At 42.5% G+C, this 9,853-nt stretch overlaps 2 long non-coding RNA genes across 10 annotated transcripts in view; one reads left to right on the top strand and one right to left on the bottom strand.

Annotated features, from left to right (window-relative positions):
• LOC111254484 (uncharacterized) overlaps nucleotides 1-9,853 on the top strand; it is a 40,331-nt gene that overhangs the window by 12,438 nt on the left and 18,040 nt on the right. For 5 of the 9 annotated variants that reach the window (XR_015316812.1, XR_015316817.1, XR_015316814.1 and 2 more), the window contains exons 2-4: nucleotides 54-225; nucleotides 3,375-3,502; nucleotides 4,626-9,825. This is a non-coding gene — a long non-coding RNA (uncharacterized LOC111254484). Of the gene's footprint in view, nucleotides 1-53; nucleotides 226-3,374; nucleotides 9,826-9,853 lie in introns of all 9 variants that reach the window. The other 4 variants (XR_002675045.2, XR_015316810.1, XR_015316813.1 and 1 more) reach the window with 4 other exon arrangements.
• On the bottom strand, nucleotides 1,818-7,115 carry LOC147754460 (uncharacterized). The gene is made up of 2 exons (XR_015316818.1): nucleotides 7,030-7,115; nucleotides 1,818-2,802 (listed from the first exon to the last, which is right to left on the bottom strand). It is a non-coding gene; the product is annotated as an uncharacterized LOC147754460 (long non-coding RNA).

Consider the following 9,853-nt stretch of genomic DNA (forward strand, 5'->3'; position numbering starts at 1 on the left):
ACCCTCGGAGGATGCCTACGACATGGCCTAGTCTAAATTCGAAAACGTTACAGGTAGAGGACACAATGACGTTCGTGCTTGTCAAAATCAACTGTACAGTGAGCTGGGGTGCAAGGTTCAAATCGCTAGTTGAATATATCACAGAGTTTCAGATAAGTATCGAACCCGAGACCCCACGGTTAAGGATCCGATGTCATAGCGACCCTGAACAGCCCATCTTATCAAGTACGTACGCACTGCGCAATTATACCGCTTTTCATTTAATTGCCAATATATCTGATTGGTTAAATCACCCAGTTTAATTACACATGAGCGGCGTCAAAATGGTGTGGGCTTATTTTTGTTTTCATTAACTTTTTTTTTGTCACTAGTCTTATTGCTTGCGATGCGTCGACTAGAAATTTTGATCGTATTGTGAACTACAAAATTTTAGTAATACTTGCACCCAAGCTAATTTAAGCAAGGAGTATCAAAAGGGTCTTCAATAAACTGAAAAGGATTGCACCACGCCCTTAGCCGTACAGGAACAAATCCCAGTCATCCTCATGGTTCAAATATCTACCCGGAAGGTAGTAAAGAATTGATAGCCTTTAGCTCAGGAGCACCCAGCAGAACTAGGTAACAATCGGTACGTTGTGAAGATACAATCATTGCAGTCAAAGTTGTAGTAAGAATATTTACATTTTTATACTTCACGATACATACATGTGGGTTATTGAAGAAAGTTTCATCAGTATAGAGCAGTACTTTATTTCCAAGCACGCTTTCAAGATACGCGGGAGCGGATACTATCAATGCTGAGCTAGACATAGCTAGACATCAGCAGCCCATCGTATGATCCTGATTCCTCAAGCGGGCATATTAAATGTTTTCTCCCTATATAACTATGCCATCTTAAATAGATCTCACCCTAAAGTAAGTGAGAACATCTGCGTTGCTCAACCAACCTGTTAGACACTGCTGGTAGCTAATATTCCGTCATTATCATAGTCCTCCTACAGCGACTCTCTATAGATTCCCATTATAATTGCGTTAAAAGTATTATACCCATTTTCGAATTACGCAAGTTAACGTATTTGAACTTTTATTCTAAAAGAACTGCGAAAACTGCTATGTAAATTGGTTGGTGTATTGATGTTAGCGTAACGAATTATAGAAGCTTTGGTCCTTCTAGCCGTCTGTACGAACTCCTCATCACGCGGACGTAAGGTGTTCGCGTCCAGGTTAGCCTGACCTGATCGTGCTAGCAATCATGTGGGTTGAATCATCATTGAAGATGAAGATTACTAAATGTTCCGAAGATTGTGATAACGAACTTCTATTTATTTGAATCTAACCACAATGACTAGAGTCTCATTTTATGAATTTACTATATTCGTGGATGAGTGCATCCAGCTAAGACAACATCGGAACAAGGGACGTTTGTAATTGCTAGTTATCTTGGACCTCCTTCACCGCAAGCTGTCTTCAAGCTTGATCGAGGAAAAACAATGGAGTGAAAAGCTATTTGAACCGGACATGAATTCAGGAAGTTGACCTATACTTAAAGTGTGCTAATATTGTTTTAGGAACTTTTTACCGATTATAAGAAAATTGATTATGAGTGAATGTTTACTATCATTACAATTCGTTAGATCCTACGAAGTTGGACATCACAAACACGACGAAAAAGCTCGTAGTGCTAGTGTACATAAACGTGATTCGTGCCTAATGGAAACAAAGCAATGTATACAAATACAAACGTAAAGAACACTCGCACTATCTATATTGGGCGTCCGTACATTCATATTCTTTAAAGAAACAAATTTAGTTTCGCCTCGGTTCTAAATAAACGCATCTTTATTTTAAAAAAAGGCTTAGCATTAATGTATAAAATATTAGTAAATCGCTGGCCTACCTGTGACGAGTGAACGTAATCAAGATTTGTACTGACGTAAATCGGTGTCCATTGAATATAATTGTAATTACAATAGCTTTGCACGATTTTCTTGAGCCTAAAGGAACGATTTACTTTGCCAAACAATAGCTCTGTCAATCGGCAACGTATATCTGATTAGGACATGTACTGCACTGTGAAGATGATGGAAGGAACGTAGAAGACATCATTTTGCCTCTTCTTCTATCGACGTTTCGCGCGCGGCTACTCCTGGTGATGGACGGCATCCTTTTTCGGCGCAAGCGCTGGATTTTCTCTTTAGCGATGTTTACTAGTTATTCGGCAATATACTTACTGATTCCGCAACCGTTCGTAGATGTGAACGTTTCCTGCTATTGTCTTCGCTGTTATTGTGTGCTATAGTGCTTTCTAGAATTAGTTCTTCACTTCTTTTAAAGTTTCACCGATTGTCGGAGCGCGTTGATGGGGTCATCCATTTCGTCAAAAGCTAGATCCTGTCCCACGTAGATGTCGCACAAGGAAAGATGTGGGACAGCAACGGATGGATGAAATCGATAAAAGCGATGAGATGCCGGTTCTAACAACGACGAAAAAGGAACGGAAGAAGCCGAGTTAGCAGTGGCTTCTTATTCTAAACACGAAACACTCACCGTTTCACAGACCCTTACTCAGCATTCGAAACACCAAAGTACCGCCAGTATCTTCCGGCTTGCTAGATGGGGAGCTCGACCCAATAAGCAGTGGCCTGCTTAAAAAAGGATCCTCTGTCTTTGGCTGGCGTCTTTTCGTTTTTTTGATGTCGATGTCTGATTCTTAGTACCACAGCCAAAATCCAGCGGGAGCTGCGTCATAAGTGTCACGGGTCCCAGGTATCGGAAACGTGGATAAGCGCTCCGCCACTGTGACTTTAAACCGTACAGAGAGACAAAATAGGTTTTTAGCTGAGCAATTTTTGGCATTTTCTGCAAAAATAACAGTGTTAATCACCTACCATGTCATATATATTAGATTAGATTGTAAATGGCTTGGAAAGCTTTTCAGATCCGGTTCATTTACGTTTGCCAGTTGGCATGCTCTTGAATTCACATTTATTATAGGAATATAACGAGAATCACATTGTTTGTAAAGTTCAAATAGACTTCTTTATTAGCATACGTTTTCATATGCATTTGAATCACGTATGGTTTCCTAGGAAACACGTAAATTTTGTACGTTCCACCAGAAAACATGTGCGTACGAAATTGGCGGCCCATAATGACATAGCGCTCGTCCAGCACTTCCTTAGCATAGAACTAACCAGTGAGAGCGTCTTTTACATCAAGAACCGGGAACTCGACTGACAATTGGCGTTTAGTGTTGATTCATATAAGGAGACACAGAACGAGCCCTAAACTAAGTTACTATTTCTTTGAGCTTCTTTTCTCATAACAGTAGAATTCTTTTTTTTTTTTTTTCTCTCTGAATCTGTCCCTTCCAGCGTTCGTAAACTGTAACCATCCGTCTCCTCGCCAGCATTTGCCGTCGCCGTAAGAAAAATCTCGTCATCAGTTGTGTCCAGTACTTTTCTGGTGTGGTTCGCGCTTCAACCATATGATCCATTCAGCAGTAAGTTCTGCCAACCGCTGCCGCGGGCTGTGTGTTGTTATTCCTTTTTCCAGCGACCATTGTTATATTGGTTCAGACTGTTTTGTACCGCGCACCGCTACTTGTCCTGACCCCTCGAAGAACTCTCTTTTTCAGCTAGACTTGTTCAACCCTTCGACTTCTTCTACACAGTCATCAACGCCTGCCTGGGAAGGCTTCCCTATCCCATCTTCATGCGTCGTTCTTGTTTTCTATGGGTTCAATAGCGTCGTCGCCGTCGATGTCGTCACTGCCGTCGTTGCCACCACACAAATCCCGTTACAGCTGTCGCCGCCATTTCTCTACAGCTTGTGACATCCGTCAGTCCATACTTCTCTTAGATTTTCACCGTGCACTGTATAGCTGACGCACAAACTGCGATTTACCCCCACCATCCTCCCCCAGCTTCCTCGATTACTTCGAGCTCTGGGTTTGTTTTTTGCTTTTTGCTAAGTATAATGGAGATGGTGAAAAGGAACAGGTGAGTAAGTGTGTCGGTGTGTCTGAGAGAAGGAGAAAAGCGGAACCATGCCAAGGTTGGCGACGTATTCGACTTAGTAATGAGCTCTTATTTACTAAGCGACCACCAGCATTAACAACCTCGACAGAATTATTTGATTTATGTACGTGTGTGCATAGGCAGCAACAGCATAGCGCCACTCGATGCTAGCGAACGTGCAGTACCTTTTAAAAGGACACCCTTTCTGTAAACATTTGCAGAGCATGATCTACTCGCTTGGCTTTTTTTCTCTGTTTCTCGCCTCCTCCGCTGATTCGCAGAAGTTAGCTTGATTGTGCTTGGTTATGCCGGTTGGTTGTGAGGAGACCCTTATGTCACGACTAGCAGACGGCGAAGCCAAAGGTGGGGACACTCGTGAGAGAAAAATTGGCGGTAGGATTAAAAAAAGTATGTAGGATGAAACGAACTTGAGCGTGCAAGCCGGGGACGGTTGCGTATTTGAATCGTGAAAAAAGAGTCGATGCATGGAAGTTCCGCGATTACGAGGCCACAGCATGCACCTAACAGTTTCCAGAATCGTTAAGCTATGAAATACTCCAAGCCAAGTTAGTTAACACTGGACTGCTGCCTTTCGTACCTCCGTAGATTCGGATGATGTTGTAGGCTTAAGTGGGCATCAAAAACAACGCACCTTTAAAGCTAAGTATATCTTTAAAATTTGTTTTGATGCGACTTAAAGTAATTTTTTATTTTATTTTAGCAGTATTTTGAGAATGGATTACTGACGATTATTGTTTTGGATAACAGCCTGAGTGAGCCGTTTGAACCTTTGTCGTCAACGCGATCGCTGTGTGGAAATACATATAGAAAAAGCTGTGTCGCAAAAGGCTCAAATGCTAAAAAAAAAAAAAAAAAAAAAACTAACAAAACGACACATTAATAAGGCAAAGCTAGATGTAGGTACCAGAATTAAGAGAGACGGTTTAAGTGATCGAAGGAATGGTAGGCATAATCGATACTTTGCAAAAGTGTCTTCATCTACATCTAGATAGTGGCAGTCCTGCATTAGTGTAAAGGAAGTTACTTAGTCTTATTTTACATATCAATATTGGTTCCAAGTAGTGGTATTTATATTCGCATAGAACTTGTGTTCTAACGTAAAATAAAAAACTATTGATAACGTCGAGGTTGTGTCTGATAAGGCAAAAGATAGATAATCATGTATACAAATAAAAGCAAGTTATGTCTAAGTTTTAAGGAATATATCAGCTCTAGCTGTACATATATTACGACTATAAGCCAATGGAAGATGTCACATAACGGTCCATTTCTAAGAACTACCTTTTGCTAGCATATATCATTGTTGCCGAGGGCGCCTTATGGCCAACTGCATGTTCAATAGTTGAACACTTACAAATTATTGATCATGCAATAATAGCTGCGTTGGTCTTTGTACAGATATGTTGAGATAAATAGATCTAGATAACGTACCAGTATTGTCAGCCTGACTGGTACATATACCCTATCGTAGTATCTGTGAGTTTGCAGAAACGGTTTCTTACGACCAACGCATAGGTAACCGACTCACTTCTTCTGATACAAACACGAAGATATATCAGTTAGATGCGCGCCGTTATCTGGAGGCATGAAGTACAAGTGTGACTAAGGCTTCAGCAAGTATAGAGATACATTTCAAGTGGCACGAAGTAACCTAATGTGAAACAGGGGCACTGCGCTTTCGCGGAGATGTAGACACATTCATTTTACTGAATCGTCCACGAATTCCACAAGCATCGTCCGTGAAGCACCGGCCTCGTTCATATGATTCGACCGAGTCATCCAATCACGATCAGCGCCTACAAAGGACTTTTTTTTTTCGCATTGTTATGCCTGCTCCTGCTACAATGACCGTCAGGGCTTATTTCTGCCATTTTGCTATGGTATATTTATCGTTGCATTGCTACTAATACATGTGGCAGTATTCGAAATAGGGGAGCTCAATTGTAACGCAGCCCATTGTTGGTGCTCACACGTTTAAATGATGACAAGTTGAATCAAGGACAAAGTATAATGAAGCGAGGAAGAGAAGCGCATGGGTGGGAAAAGAATATTATGAGAAAGACGGGATGGGGATAAGAAAGTCTGAGACCTAACTAATCCAACCGAGCTATGTTATTCTGTAGGTTAGGGAGAAGCCAATTCTGATCTAAGTAGACATTTAGTAGACATTACCACAGCAGCAGCACAAGCACCAGAATCTAGGCGGCATCTAAGGAGAACTAAGTGCCCTGCTTGTTTGAGCCATTCGCTCTTCGTCCTCTGTTTCGAATAAGTGAACCCGGAGTACTGCGCCAGCGCCACTGCCGTTACAGCCACTCCATGGCTGAATGAGGTCTTCTTCGGGTGCCACCTGCGGGCATCCAATAGACTACGTTGCTGCCGTTGCCCTTGCGCCAGCTGATTACGACGAAAGGCACGTGCTTAATTTCGTGCGCGCCTTTATACGTCAAACCGATAGATAGAAAACCAACAGCAGGCCAGCAAGAACTTATGGAAGAACCTAAAGGAGTAGCTATCGAATAAACGGAAAGAAAAGGGGTGAGCCGCAGACAGAGTAACCAGCCCAGTTATCTGTTCTTTATTTTGTGCGTCCGTTTAGCCGCTATAGCTCTTTCTTCTCCATAGCTCCGTAGATTTAACAACTCAAGGAAAAAACGAGCTAAGGATCAGAACATACAACGAAAGACATGTACGGATATCTCTAAGTAAACAACTGGGAAACGCAACCATTCAAAGGGTTGAGCACACAAGGTAGCTAAAGAAAAGTGACGGGTGGGAGGAAACAAGTAATATCAATAAGAAAAACGCATTGTCGTCATTCACAAGTAAGCAATTCGCGGTTGCGGATACGTTGACGCGGTCGTCTCCGTGATAGAAAAACAATGGCGTGGCGTCCTTAATTATTCCGTGTATTTTCTCCAACTAAAAACAGGTCTTCCCTGACTGAGCTAACCAATGAAACTGTAAAAAGCGTAAATGATTTTCTTACCCGTCTTAATCTCTTTTCTTCTGTGCTGCTAACTTTCCGTTCTTTCTTGCTCTCTTTGTGTATTTATCTTTCCTGCATTGCTCTCCACTGCACGGCCGCATTAGAGGAGGCCCACCGCTAGATCGACTGACTAAAAAAGGAAAACGATGTGAACAAGACAAGGGTGGCCTAAAGGCTGAGTACTGCGGTCATCTTTGCGGCTACGGTCTTCGAGGCTAACCAGGCAACGGACGTGGCCGGTCTTTGCCTTTGCAGTAGGAATGTCTGTATTATGCCACCTCTGTTGATAAATGCTTGAGAATCTCCGAGAGAGACAAGCAACATAGAAAGAGAAAAAGCGTGTCGTATTTGGGTGTTCTACTCTGTCCAAGTATTTTTGGGAAGACAAAATAGGTCTGAGACAGACAAGTTCTAGCTTCTGTAGGTGAAAAATACGTGGCGATTCTCTACACACACATACACAAACACACATAAATATAGACAAATGCGAAAGTACCAGAAACAAAGAAGGGGATCCCGCCCGACCTGGTTAGTTCTCCTTACCTTATAAAAGAAGATAGCCGGTGTACAGAGCCCCGAAAGTTAAAATCTTGAACATACAAGTCGAATCTACTGTTTGTCCTATATAACCTACTAGTCGACAAAACTAACACACAACTTTTGACCGCATCCTATACGTTGGTTATTCGGCCAATACCACGACAACTGGTCGCACATGTACTGTTTACGTAGCGGCCAGCTCTATCCCACGTTGCTCTTACAGGAGGCGTGTGAAGCATTAGCGTTAACTCGTTGTTGGTAGACGGCAGCCATTGAGGAGCGACATTGGTGACTGCTTCTGCCGGACCCCCTAATCTTAGCTCTTGTCTTTCTTTTCGTCGCGCATCCCCCTACGGCTTCTCTACAGCCAACTCGTCGTCCTTGTCACTATTCCATCGACTTTCCTGCTCGACCTTGTTGATCTCTTTAGTCTTCGCCGGTGCAGGGGCGACTGTTTCTCTCACTGTCCCTGCACTCTTATACACAGGCAAGCGTCCGTCGCAGGCGTTCGGTTGAGGGGCGTGCAACGAAAAATCGGACCATTATGATCCACAAGGTAGTAAGCAGCCGTGCAGCTGTTTGTTGCTGGTCCACAACAAGGACATTTCTGGATAGCGGAAAATAGGCGAGAAAGCGGGGAGATGAAAGCAGGCTCAAAGAGAAAAGTGACAACGTCGAATAAAGGCCGATTCAAGTCATTGCCTGAGTCGTGGACGGTCGCGAAGACAAGGAACAGAACGAACAAACCTAGATACTAACAACGACGGCCAATAACGCCGTTGTGGTCTCACTACAGACTGCTGCATTGTCCACTGGTTATTGGTTGTATGTCTACAGCTATTCGTGACGCAGAAAGGAGACAAAAAGGGAAGTGTAAAAAACACCACTACGTCAAGAGACGGCTAAGGAGCTAGCGACCGGATGGAACTGACTTCGGCGATGGCAGCAGCAACAGCAGCTGAATTATAGCCAACGAACGAAAACAACGCTTGTGAGGGGAGCCAGTTACCGGAAGAGGCCCTGCCATCGCCAACAGGCCCAGCAACGGAAGAAGAAAACTCAATTATGTTCTTTGCTCGCCTCGACCAGCTTCACTGATGGTCCATTTTCTTCATTGACTTCTAAGCAGCAGATAGGGCCGGGCTGGGTCGGTGATAAAGGCCACGAGTGAAGGAAGCGTTTGCGTCATGCTCTGATAGAACGATGCTGCAGCAGCGAAACAGAAAATACAGAAAAAACCTGACACAATTGACTTGTCCATAGTGAGTGTAGCTTTTATAATTACCAACCTGTCAAGTCTATTCCAGTGAAGCTGAGCTCTTTTCTAGGATGAGGCGCATAGGACACTCGTGCTTACTGTCAATAATCAAGTTAAACTATTAAGTCTAAGGATTAACACTTTGGCTTGATGTTTATCCTTGAATATTATCGTAATGCTTTGTATGAATTTATAATCTTGAACCAGAATTGACGTCATTCGAGAGACCTACCGTGAGAATGGTTTGTTTTTTAATTTTTTATGTAGAAAAGCAGCGTATGAAAGCGCAATTTCATTCAACGTTGGATAGGATACTACGATGAAGAGAAGCCTGTACGTACATTGTTATGGTGCTAATAATGAATATGCTTGCCTTCTCAATTATGTGTTCGTCTATTGATGGCCTAATGAAAGCCGCAAAGTATCTAACAGGTCGCCCTCACCGCTTCGGCAGGCGCGGGACTGTGCTTAGTATTATATTATTCTATCTATATTATTATAGTATGCTTAGTATACTAGATTACTGAGAATTGAGCCAGAGTAAAAATTAAGACAGCTTACATTTTGGGTTAATTCAGGTTTTTTGTCGAATTCATCTCCGAACCGACTGAAAGACCTCTTCCAGCGATTTCTGAAGCCAAATGCTCTGTATCATAAACGAGACGAAAATTAGTGGCTTTTATCACTTCGTCGCTTACTCTAGTCCCACGTATTCGTGAATATATTAATCTCTACAATATAATTTTACAAAACCTCACAATATTTTCAATTAGGTGCCTGTAAAAGAGTTGAAAAAACTATTCAGAATAGAAAAGGAAACGGTCGTATACAGAAACCTAAGGCAAAACATACCTATGCAGGAGTTGACTGACTGATGTATTATTGATTGACGATACGCTGCGAAAAGAGCAGAATAAACCCGACTCGGAAGATCTGCAAAACGTTTTGGCAGTCACAATGTTTCGGGCAATGGCAATATAATACTGGAAACAGGAAAGGTACGCGGTAGTTATGTTTATAAAGTAG

Source organism: Varroa destructor, unplaced genomic scaffold (genome assembly GCF_002443255.2).
Source record: "Varroa destructor unplaced genomic scaffold, Vdes_3.0 BEIS01000007.1, whole genome shotgun sequence".
Lineage (NCBI taxonomy): Eukaryota > Metazoa > Arthropoda > Arachnida > Mesostigmata > Varroidae > Varroa > Varroa destructor.